The sequence below is a fragment of the Telopea speciosissima genome, chromosome 2, assembly GCF_018873765.1.
Source record: "Telopea speciosissima isolate NSW1024214 ecotype Mountain lineage chromosome 2, Tspe_v1, whole genome shotgun sequence".
NCBI classification, from domain to species: Eukaryota; Viridiplantae; Streptophyta; class Magnoliopsida; order Proteales; family Proteaceae; genus Telopea; species Telopea speciosissima.
Genome location: NC_057917.1, coordinates 283,420 through 296,746, shown reverse-complemented (window position 1 = coordinate 296,746; position 13,327 = coordinate 283,420). Strand labels below are relative to the sequence as shown.

General features: G+C 40.4%; 1 protein-coding gene across 1 annotated transcript in view; it reads right to left on the bottom strand.

The window, feature by feature from the left end:
- Positions 1-13,327, bottom strand: part of LOC122651911 (ethanolamine-phosphate cytidylyltransferase) — a 101,067-nt gene that overhangs the window by 52,020 nt on the left and 35,720 nt on the right. The gene's annotated exons all lie outside the window — the stretch shown is intronic.

Genomic DNA, 13,327 nt, shown 5'->3' with positions numbered 1-13,327 from the left:
TGTGATCCGGTTGATAAGGTACGATATCAATGGTTGGTGGGAAAATTAATTTACCTCTCCCATACTAGACCGGACATTGCATTTGCAATAAGCTTGGTAAGTCAGTTCATGCATGATCCCTACTCCACTCCTATGGCTGTTGTTCTTCATATTCTCCATTACTTGAAGTCAGCTCCAGGAAAAGGGATTCTTTTGTCTCCGCATGATCATCTTCGCATTGAGGCTTACACAGATGTTGACTGGGGTGATAACCCTAGCAGGAAATCCACCTCAGGTTATTGTAGTTTTATAGGAGGTAACCTTGTCACTTGGCAAAGTAAAAAAGCAAAATGTGGTGGCAAGGTCCAATGCTGAAGCTGAATTCTGTGCCATGGCCCAGAGCATATGTGAGTTATTGTGGCTTCAAAGTTTACTCCAGGATATTAGAGGCTCTGTTCATCGTCCAATGATGTTGTACTGTGACAACAAAGTAGCAATCAGTATTACCCACAATCCAGTGCAACATGATCACACCAAACATGTGGAGATCAACAGACACTTCATCAAGGAGAAGTTAGAAAGTGGGTAGATTTGTATACCTTTTATGAAGTTTGATGATCAACTTGTTGATGTCTTCACTAAAGGGTTAAGTGGAAGTTATTTCATCCTAGTCTAGTCAAGTTGGGCATGTGTGATATCTATGCCCCAACTTGAGGGGGAGTGTTAAGTTATGTAACCCGATAAGGGTTTTTTTTTTTTTTTTTTTTCTTGTTATTTCCCTGGTATTAGCATAGTCGGCTGTATAGGGATATTCTTGTAATTTTGTCTTATTATTGAAAGATATAAATGAAGGGGATGAGTGAACAAACAACTCACTTAAGCCATTCTCCTATTTCCTATTTAGCTAACAAAACTAAATCTAACTAAAAGGAAATAAAGGACTGAAATAGAAACTTAGGAAAATAGAAACTTCTAAATAAAAGCTAAGCCTACTTTCTAAATCTGAAATTAGAAACTAGTTCTAACTTGCTAAAACTGAATTGGGTAAATTACATGACACCCCCTGAAAATCGAACGATACTCAACTCACCCTCTCTTATTTGAAAATACTCACCCCGTCCCTGATGCAAATTCATCAGCAAAATATGCTTATTTTATTAGGAATAACTCTAGGGTTGGGTTCTATACACGTTGGGCCTTTGATCCCATGGTTTTCTATGTACTAGGCCACTTTTATGGGCCTAAACTTGGGGTACGTGAGTTGCATACGGGATTAGCCCTATACTTAGTTTATTTTCATGTTTTTATGTTTTAAATTGAACCCGTCCAAAGCTGGTATGAACCAGTGGTTCAATTTAAGTGATTTTATTAGCTTTTCTTTTAATTGTTTAGTTGGGCTGGATTAGGACTCTATTTTGAATCTATTTTGACCATTTCAGCTGAGCTCACTTCCTTGCTCTCCCGTGAAGAAAGCTTCCTCAAGCAAAAGTCTATGATCAAATGGCTAGATTTGGGGGATTCAAATTCTGCTTTCTTCCATCGATCAGTCAAGGCCATAAAGGATTTGGCTGTTCAGCATTTTAAGGGCATCTTCAATACTCCTTTGTTGGGAGCTGCTCCTCTGCAAAGCCACTTGCTCAACAAGTTCCTTCCTGCCAGCCATATAGATGTCTTGAGCTCTATCCCCAAAGAAGAGGAGATTTTGGAAGCTATTCATTCTCTTAAAGTGTTGGGGGCTCCAGGCCCTAATGGTTTCAGCATGGGGTTCTTTCTTGCTACTTGGGACATTATCAAAGTGGATCTCATTGCAGCCATTGAAAGTTTCTTCTTCAATCCTAGCCAGATCAAAGGAGTCAACCACACTTTTCTCTGTCTCATCCCCAAAAAGGATGGTGCTTCAGCTATGAATGACTTCAGGCCCATAGCCTTATGCAATATCCTCTACAAATTTATTGCTAAGATCTTAGCCAGAAGACTCAAGTCTGTTGTGGATTTGTTGGTCAGTGATAACCAATCTGCTTTCATTCCTAGAAGGAACATCTCTGACAATATTCTGCTCTGCAATGATATAGTTAGAGGCTTTGACAGGAAAAATCATGGCCCGGCCATCCTTCTAAAGATCGACATTCACAAGGTCTTTGATTCTTTAAGGAGGGATTACATCTCTCAAGTCATGCTCAAGATGGGTTTCCCAATGCCTTTTGTTCACTGGATCAGCTGTTGTATCTCCTCCCCAAAGTTCTCGGTTCTTATCAATAGCAGTCCTGCGGGGTTCTTTGGTGCGTCTGTGGGGATTAGGCAAGGCTGCCCTCTTTCCCCTTACCTGTTCACCTTGGCTCTGGAAGTTCTTTCTAGGCAAATTCAGACCTGTACTGACCGGCACCTCATTTCTCCTATGCCGAAGTGCAAAGCTTTAAAGCTTACCCACCTTGCTTTTGCTGATGACTTGATGATCTTCTCAAAGGCCTCCATTGCCTCCCTTGAGTGCATTATGCTTTGCCTGCAGCAATTTCATGAACTTTTGAGTCTTCGCATCAACCCCTCCAAGTCCCTTATCTTCTTTGCGGGTCTTTCTGAGCTTCACAAAGTGGATTTCCTTCTTGTTGAAGTACTGCTCATGTGACACTGTTCATGTGTATCTTCTATTTTCCTAGTCCTAGTTGGAGTCCTAGTTTCTAATTATGTCAAGTCCTAATTCTACTGTGAGTTGTTAGTTCTAGTTCTTTTCCTATTGTAACTTGGAATCCTATCATGATTAGGAATTCCTAATCTGATTAGGAGTTCCCCTTTCTATTGTAATTTCCCCTCTATAAATAGAGGGGCTTACCTATCAATTGAATAATTCAAGCATTACAATCAATTCTTCTTCCATCTTCTCTTCTCTCTCAAGTTATTGGTTATAAGTCCTAGGTTTTCTACATGGTATCGAGCAGTAAGCAAGTACCTGTTTCTCTCTGTATTGCCGTTTTGAGAGTCGTTTTTGGGTTTCTAGTTGGAAGAAGAAACCCTAGTTTATAGACGAAGAAGAACTAGGGTTTCATATACCGTTGAAGATTTGTATGAAAATTCGTACCTGTTCTGCTGAAGATTGAAGCCTAAGTTTGTTCCTACTGCTGGCCGTTCCGCTGGTTGTATAACTATTGATATCTGGTCACAATTTCTGGTTTCGATTCACTGGTTGTTGTTGATTGAAATTTATTCCTGATTCTTCGACTGGGTTTGCTAGTCATGATTTGCTGAATCCAAACAAACCGACGCCTCTGCTGCAATAATCTCTGGTTTTCTTATTTACATTGCTGATTCTATTTTCTGCTAATCGATATCCTGCTACTAACGTCAGCTGGGTTTTCCGCCTCTGATTGCTAGTTACAGAACCAGCTACTTTTGATGGTCGGAGAACTGATTGTGGTTTCTGTTTTCAAATATTCCTCAATTTATTTTCTTCTAATGGTGTTTATTGTTCTCACCTCTGCTGATGGAGTCTCTCGAGTCTTGTTATCTTTTGCTTTTGGACCTTGGTAGTGAGGTTGAAGACAATCACTGTCGTGGTATCTTTCCCTTTGGCTACAGCCAGCAAGATATTTGGTTACTTTCTTTTAATTGACCATAATGCATTCAATCCCAATGACATAGTTATTTATTATATTCCTTATTTTATCTTTTTCCTAATTTACCCTTGCCTTTATGCCTAATTCAGCTTCTATTTATCACTTACATTTGCTTCCAAGATTGCCCCTACTTCATAACTAGTAATTCCTATTGCATCCCAAGGCTTCTTTGTTTACCAAAAGCCCTTGAAATATTCTGGTCATTTAAATTACAATTCTGCCATTCTCCTATTTGACTACCCAATTGACCCTTAAAATTCTGATTTATTACCAGTTTGCCCTTTGGCTTGGATTGTATTTAAAAGTGGATTTTTACCAAATTACAACCATGGCATCCTTTTTTTCCAACACCGTTCCTTTCAATAATTCTAATTCCCTTCATATCCCATACCTTTGGCATATACCCATAACCGCTTTGGAAGTTAATGGTATTCTCCAATTTTGCCATTCCTTCCTTTTTAATTACCCTTAGCACCGCTTGGAAAATTCTGGTATATTATGTTTTTGCCCTATCTCTTACATCATCTCTTTTATGTCCACGTGTACTACACGTGAGGGGGATTATGTACAATACACCAGAGACATTGCGTAACGCAGAACTTACAGGGAACATTGGTGCAAAACATAGAAGATCAGTTTTCTCCACTATTGCCATTGGGTATCCTTCGTTATTGGGTTGAGTTTGCATGTAAGGGGGAGATTGAAGTATTGAAATATTGAAGATATTTGGTTGTTGCCTATTTGAGGACTTTCGATTGGGTTGATACAGTTTTTTCCGCTACTGATTCAGTTTGTTTTCGCTACTTGCTGCTCTAGTTATTTCACTTCAAGATTCTATGTCACTATGACAATTTGAGATTCATTACGGGATAGCTATTGAAGATCGTTGAAAGCTGCCTTTTTTGGAAGACATTCCAGATCCGGTTTGCTGATCATGTATGTCCAAGTTTTGAAAATCTATTTTTTCAAGTTCTTGAAGGTTTATTTGGGAGCTGCATTCATATATCAAGCTGGATTTTGCTGCACCTTAGTTTTTTCCCATTTTGTTCAAGTTGGGCATTAGTACCTTTTATGCGCCAACTTGAGGGGAGTGTTAGCATTATTATGGAATTCTTTTTTTCCTTTTAGTTCAAGCTGGATCTTCTTTCTTTACTTATTTGTATAATCCAGCTTGAGGGGGAGTGTTGAAGTACTGCTCATGTGACACTGTTCATGTGTATCTTCTATTTTCCTAGTCCTAGTTGGAGTCCTAGTTTCTAATTATGTCAAGTCCTAATTCTACTGTGAGTTGTTAGTTCTAGTTCTTTTCCTATTGTAACTTGGAATCCTATCATGATTAGGAATTCCTAATCGATTAGGAGTTCCCCTTTCTATTGTAATTTCCCTCTATAAATAGAGGGGCTTACCTATCAATTGAATAATTCAAGCATTACAATCAATTCTTCTTCCATCTTCTCTTCTCTCTCAAGTTATTGGTTATAAGTCCTAGGTTTTCTACACTTCTCAAATCAGGCTTCCAAGAGGGGCACCTCCCTGTCAAGTATCTTGGCCTTCCTTTGATCCCGGCTAGGCTCATTGCTCACCATTGTACTCCCATGTTGGATCTCATTAGGAAAAGACTGCAGTTGTGGAAAGGCAAGCTTCTATCCTATGCGAGGTAGGCTGGTTCTTATCGAGATCTGTCTTGGAGGCTTCTTATATCTACTGTCCAGTATCTACGGGCTCCCGCAAGCTACTATCAAGTCCTTGGAATCTTTACTTGCTTCTTTTCTTTGGAAAGGAGCTAAAGCCACCAGATTCCTCCATCCCACTTCTTGGGCTTCCGTGTGCCTCCCAAAAAAGGAAGGAGGGTTGGGCATTAGAAGAATCAAAGAAGTCAACAAGGCTGGTATTATCAAGCTGATCTGGAAGATCTTCAAAGCAGAAGAGCATTTGGGTTGACTGGATTTATTCGGGTCTTCTTCGACAAGACTCCATCTGGACTGCTTTTGCCTCTTCTGATGCTTCCTGGGTTTGGTGCAAGATCCTGGAGTACCGTCAGTTAGTCCTTCCTTTCATCCAATCCCATATTGGAGATGGCCTCTCCACCTCCCTTTGGTTGGACCACTGGCACCCTAGAGGGATTCTTTTGCATCCGTCACGGCTAGGATGATTTATGCTTCATGTCTTCATAGGATGGCGCTTGTTGCGGACATTATTCATCACACAATGACGGGCCCCTCCCACAACCTCTTCTCAGCCTCTCTCTCTTCTTTGGGATAATCTTCGACCATCCAAAGAAGGCCCCCTTCCAGGGGTGATTGTGTCTCTGGACAGCAGATGGATCTCTCGAACTTCTCTTCTAAGGCTGCTTGGAACCTTATCCGCTTCAAAGGCTCGATGGCTGGTTGGAGGAAGCTCCTTTGGTTCAAGCATCACATTCTCGCCACTCGCTTCACCGCTTGGAGAGTCTTCAACAACTGTCTTCCTATTCAAGCTTTCCTTTGCAGGCGTCACATCCAAGTTCCAACCGCTTGCGCTTTGCTGGAACAACTTTGAAGACTCGATCACTGTTCTTTGAGTGCCCTACCTCCGAGCCATCCGAAAGGTATTCTGTCCAAGTGCTGGCCTGCTCAAAGAAGAATTCTTACTTTCCCTAGAGAATGGATTTGGGTTGACATGACCTTCGGAGGGTCCACTATTTGCGACACTGTTGGGAAGATGGCTTTCTGTGCTGCTCCAAACCACATATGGATGGAGCGAAATATCAGGAAATGGACCTCCAATTCTCGTTCTTATCAACAGATTTGGGATTCCATTTCCTTTGAAATCTCCTCCAAATTATTGTCAGCCTCCTATTCTTTTTGTAATGACACCCCAAGGAACAGACTTATTGTTGTCTCCTGGGGTGTCCCTAATGTTTCTTTTTGTAATGACACCCCAAGGAACAGACTTATTGTTGTCTCCTGGGGTGTCCCTAATGTTTCTTTCTCTTCTTCAACTGCCTCTAGCGGAAGTTTGGTTTAGCCGTGGGCTTTTGTAACCCCCTTTGGGGGCCCCTGTTTTCTTTCTTTCCTTGGTAATGAATTCTTTATTCACCCAAAAAAAAAAAAAAAAAAGGTTACCTAATAGGTTAAGGATAGGATTAGGCCTTTCATTTTTTAGTGCCCAAGTATTTTTGAGTCTTCTATATAAGTTTGTAAGGGAGGCCAGCATAGGATACGAATTTGATTAATAAAAACTCAGCTTTATGCTTGCTGCCTTTGTTCCATCGAGAGCATGGTTCAAAATTTCGCGATACATCGCCACCGAGACGAGATGGGCTTCCGAAATGAAAAAAGTTCAAATTTCGTAGAAATTTCGGTATATTTCGGTAAATTTCATAGAAATACAATGTATTGAGTACCATATTTTGGTAGATTTCGATATATTTCGGTAAATTTCGTAGAAGTGTATTGAGTATTGAACTATTGACTATTAAGGAGCTTATGAGTTATGACTTATGCACTTCTGACTTTATGAGTTTAAACTAAAGGCTACATTTGACTTTATTTTTGTTTCATTACTTTGTTTAAATTTCTTTTTATGTCTTTTAGTACTTAAACAATGTGTATTTAACTACTTATACATCAGGGTCGGCGACCGTATACTGTCGATCAAGAGTGCATACCCAAAACACCACTTTGAGTTCATTTTTTTGCAATATGAAGGTTTAAATGTGTTTATTTGGCTTAAATAAGGGTGTACATGAAGTATCATGCCTTAATATGGCCAAAAACCCACCGAGATGGACTGCCGAAATATGGCAGAAAAAACACCATATTTCGGATATTTCGGTATATTTCGGCCATCTCGACAAGCCCGAGATACCGATATATCGCGAGATCTTAAACTATGATCGTGAGGTTGCCTTTTGAGTAATATCAAGATGAAGGGATGGTGGATCTTCAATAGACTCCTTTCATCGTGAAGATCAGGAGGGCTGCTACTTATCTCCTTGCATCTTGTAGATTGGGAGACCCCATTGTTCATCTTCAAAGCTGCTGCAATTGAAGATCAGTGTTCAAGTAACTACTTTATAGTTTCAGCAATCACCCTTCTCCTAATCCTCTAAACCCGGCCCCATCAATCCCCATTGTCAATACCAATCATTACTACTTTCCTCACCACCATTAATACCATAGATCCATTAGAACCCTAAAACCTGCAACTATTCTTCTTCCCTTCTAGAAGGTCACATGCAAGGTGATTTTCGTGAGAATTCTGCCCAGCCAAATCTATCCGTTAGAACCTACTAAAAATTTGAATGAATCTTCCTCAAACCCTAAGAGAGACTCGATTCAAATTTCAGCACCATCCACCCAGCCGATTGTCTGAAATTACAGTTTTACCCCTCTCTCCTACTTCTACTAGGAAACCTCCATAACTCCAGATTTATCCATCTGGTTTAACTGTAACTTTCAGCATATATTCCCCTCCACCCTACCCACACTCGACCTAAAGCCCTTGCCCTAACTCCACCTCTAAACCCTAGATTCCATCACTTCCCTATTTCCCAAAACCCTAACCCTAGTTGCTGCCCAATTAAATCTAAACTACTACTCATCCAAAACCAATAAAACCTAGTTCATTAGACTCCCCTAAAACTGCCTAGCTTTACCATATAAGACTCATCCCCATTACCCTAACCCTAACCCTAAATTTGACCTAAAACCTCAATGCTGCCTCCATCGAACCAGCAATTCTATAGGTCCTAGTTGTCTGGCTCCTAGTAGGTCTCCTACCAATCTAGGACTAAATTAGTCCCTCTCTAGAGAACGGTGTTAACTTAAAACAATCCAAAAACTGAAAAGACAATTTTAACCTCAACCAAAATAAGATAAACAATGACAATTGAGATACCCAACGTTTGTAGAAAATGCACTTTAGATACCCAAATCTCTCTACTCTCTCACCCTCTCTGTCTTTGTCTGCAACTGACTCTAGACCCCCTTTTCACACGACCAGTCTCAAGCAATCAAGTTCATCAATAGGGCTAAATCAACTCAGCCCTTCACAGGTTCAGCAGATTCAAGCCTAGATCCAACTCCAACATCAACAGCAACACATGGCTGCCATGAGATCTTCCAGATTTAAGCCGTCTGATCCGAGATCTTCCAGAAACCTTGAGACAGTCCGATGCCTGAGATCTCTAGCATCGACGGCAGATCCCATGGCCTTCTGGGACGCCGTGAAAAGGCAGTTTCCGTCGGCTTCAACGTCTCCTCCATGCGGTAGGCGGAAAATGATGGATCTTTCAGGGGAAGAATCTGTCTCTAGTTGTTTCCAAAGAACTCCCTTGGCAGGAAGCCTTTGCAAGTAGCGCTTTTACTGATCATCTAAACCACTGACGGTGTCCCAGGTGTTTGTCTCCAAGAGATCGGAATCTTTGGAGGTATCAAAAGAAGCTGTTGAGGTCGGATCTTTCCAAGGGAGGAACGATGGTGAAGCTTGGAAAGTCTCGGCAATCGTCGTCGTATCGCAAAGAAGCTTCCCCATTATACTTTCTGATCTCTTCCTCTTCGATGGATTGGACTCGTAGACTTGAAGGGGAAGAGAGAGAGAGACAGAGAGTCTCAGAGAACGAGAGAGAGAGAGGGAGAGAGGATTTCCATTGAAGTTAGGGTTAATGGATAGTTCAACGATGCCCGTAGCCCAATTGGCAATTGCGCATCTGATAAAACTAAAAACCCCATTTATGGTTTGGACTTTCAATAGTTTGTCCGCATGTTGACTATTTGGCATTCGGCGCCCACTCTCCGACGACTCTTCTACTTGAGATTGAGTAGCCGGTCATGTGAAGAAGAGGATGGATTTTGGGGTTTTTAGATCCGAGGGTAAAAAATTAACTCTACACTGGTCAAGGGTAGTTTAGGGATTTAAATATATTTAACTTGCTGACTTTATAAGTTAACCGCATAAAACTAACGGTGGGGACTAAGTTGTAATATACATAGTTGTCACGGCGTCACGTCGATCCAAGTCGGTGGAGGGGTGTCACGTCAATATATCGAATGCCATGTCGACCATGTTTTATTTTTTATTTTCTCTATTTTTAATGTCATTTAGTATGCTATAATATATATCCTATAACATCAAAAAATCAACATGAAAGTGTACTACTAATATACTATGGTTTAATTCATGAAAGTGTAATAACTATTAAATCAGTGAATAGTGAATAGTGATGGATTACTGGCTGTAATAACTATTAAATCCCTCCCCCTTGTCTCTCGACTCTCTCCCGTCTCTGTGTGTGTGTAAGTGTAACGTGTATGTGTGGGCCGTGGCTGTGTGCCTGTGTGCAAGGTAAGAAGAAGAAAAATAAAAAACAAACACCTTCTCTCATGGATCGTGCAACCCCGCAATCGCAAGGCAAGAAGAAGGAAAAAAAAAAAAAGAGAGATAGTTCGGCTGTAATAAATCCCTCCCCCTTTCTGTCTCTCGACTCTCTCCCTGTCTCTATGTGTGACACTGTGTGTATGTGTGCACTGTGCAGGGCAAGAAGAACAAACAAAAAAATACATTCTCTCTCTATGTGGAAGCCTGCAACTGCAAGGCAAGAAGTCCCAAGGTCTGCGACTGTAAGCAAGCTAGTTGCAAGGCAAGAAGAAGAAAAAAGAAAAAAACCAAGAGGACTATGGTTACAGCACTAACTGGAATAAATCCCTCCCCCCTCTGTCTCTCGACTCTCTCCCTGTCTTTGTGTGTGTAAATGTGGCTGTGCAAGGCAAGAGAAAAAAAAAAAAAACAATACTACTGGCTGTAATCACTACCGGAGGCTGGGAGGAGAAGAACTGAAGAAGAAGAAGTTAAGAAGAAGAAGAAGAGGTCTGCCTGGGAGGAGGAAGATGAACCAAATTAAAAAAAAAAATAAAAATTTACTTACTTGAAGAGTTGGAGTCCTGGAGGTTGCTGGAGAAATTTGAACTTCGAAGGCTGCCGAGACTCGAGAGTTGCAGGAAGCGAGGAAGTTACCGTTGTCGGAGTCACGATCCCTCTCCTCTCGATTTACTCTCCTCTCAATTTTCCCTTTGGCGATTTCTATTTCCCCCCATTAGGGTATAAGTTATTATGTTTAATATTTTTAAGTTTTATGATAATGTGTATTGCAAGTGTAACTTGAAAAGTTACACCTCCAATACACATTAACGAAAAAGTATCTAAGTTATTAAATTGTTTTTAAAAAATATATATATATAAACCTGACTTTAATACATTAAATGTTCAAATATCGGTCGACATACCCATATATCGTGGTATGGCGTCTATGGCAACGCGATGGAAGCCATATCGCTCGATATTTATACATATATCATGGCGGACCTCGATATGCCCTTTCCCCCAGCACCAGGACGCCATGGCGACGCCATGACAACTATGGTAATATAGTGCTCTAATACAGGGGGGCGGGAGAGTATTTTCAAATAAGAGGGGGTGAATTTAGTATCGTTCGATTTTCAAGGGGTGTCATGTAATTTACCCAACTGAATTTAGAAACTATCTAATCTCCTATTACAACCAAACTGGAAAATAGAAACAAGGTAAACTAACATAGCTAAACAAAAATAGGAACAAAATTGTCCATATGTACCATAGTTGTCATGGCGTCGATATGCGGCACCATGGCGTCATATCGCTGGAGAAGTGGGCATATTGACCACCGATATGGATGATGTAAGAATATCGACCGATATGGCCTCCATGTCGTCGCCATGGCGCTGCCATGGACGCCATACCACGACATATGGCTGTATCGGGCGACAAGGTTGTTTCAAATTATAAAACTTAATTTTTTAACAATAATTTCTTTAACCATTTTTTATTTTAATGCTTTTTCCTTAACATAAAAAAAATTAAAAAAGCATCAAACAAAAATCACTAATACACTATTGACTAATACGCAATCACATATTCACATCAGCAATTTGTTTTTTATCTAGATGGGTTGTTTGTTAGCTTTATTCACACAATATAAATTACGTTCTTGTAATTGTTTTTTTATTTTGTTACTTTTGAGTCACTTTCATATGAATCATATCTCAACTCTCATGATTTTTCAACTTTATTGTCAGTAAGACTATTGCTATCAATTATTTGATAATCCATGATTTCATATACACTAATGGATATTACACTTTCATGAATTAAACCATAGTAGACTAGTAGTACACTTTCATGTTAATGTTTGATGTTATAGGGTATATACTATAGCATACTAAATGACATTAAAAATAGAGAAAATAAAAAATAAAACATGGTCGATATGATCGCCATGGCGGGCGAGATGTCGATATGTCGACATGACACCCCTCCACCGACTTGGATCACCGTGACGACGTGACAACTATGATATGTACCCCCAAATCACTATTCACGTGAACAGTAACTCTGGTACTGTTTGTGTGAACAATAACTTCTTTTTTTCTGCCTTGGTCTCTTATCTTCTTCATGCTTCTCTCTAGGCTGGGGCAGCCTTAGGTGATGCTCCATCGAACCAGCAAAACTTGCCACATCATCAGACCAGGCTGACTCTCACAACAGTCAAATCCCACAACCTTCTTGGGCTGGATTTGGGCTTGTTCCTGCGGGTACATATGGACTTGTGATTTACATCAGTGCGTCAAAATTCAAAATTCAAAATTCAAAATTCAAAATTCAAAATTCAAAATTCAAAATTCAAAAATTGCACTAAAATTCAAAATTCAAAATAGGCGCCAAATCTTTGAAGTCCCGGGCAGCCTTGAAAACAAAGGGTTTTTCGAGCGGATACCTTGGCTGAACTGGGCTATGCCCTATTCACTTGTAGATCTCTATAACCCATTTACGAGAAGATATTTCCTCTGCATCACTTCTCTCCCCTGCAACTCTGATATTCTTCACCTCCTAACTAGTCCTCCACCATTGAGGTCCTTGTATTTCGGGAAAGGGGAATTGAGGAGATGATCCGGAGTGGACTGGATGTTGCGGGAGAGGACCTCTAGGGCCAGGGAAAAGATGAGGGGGAGAGGAGACTGCCTTGCCTGATATCCATAGAGGAAGAGAAGTAACCGGTGGGGCTACCATTGACCAAGACTGAGAAGCCGGGGGAAAAGATGCAAGAATGAATCCAATGGACAAAGAGTGGGGGAAAAACATCTTGAGCAAGATATTGGAAATGAAGTCCGATCTGAGGGAGTCAAAGGCTTTGTGGATGTCTATTTTCATGAGGACAGCCGGAAAATGGGATTTTCTATCAAAACCATGGACTATTTCAATGCAAAGAAGGATGTTGTCAGAAATATTTCTTCCAATAATAAAGGCAGAAGGTTCACATATGTTTATTTAGCCTAAAAAAGGTTCCCACGAAGTATCGGATCTTACTATTGCCGTTTGTCCACCGAAACGACCAATTGAAACATCTTGAGAAAATTTACACCATTTCGACGAGATTTTGGCAAAATTTCGATATTTGGGTCATCTCGGTATGATTGAAATGGCGAAATGAAATGAGTTATAGAACTATACTTGTCACTAGAAAGAGGTCGTAACATGGAAGATTTGGATGGATATGAACTAGATGTAAAAGTATGCAAGAAGTATCACAGAAGCTTTAAACCCACCGAGACAATCATCATGCATGAATGTCAAGATTTGATGCAGACAACTTTTACTCAACGCAAAATCTTCATAGAAAAGATACGATAATAGATACGGGAAAAGCATGAAGAGTGAGGAGAAGC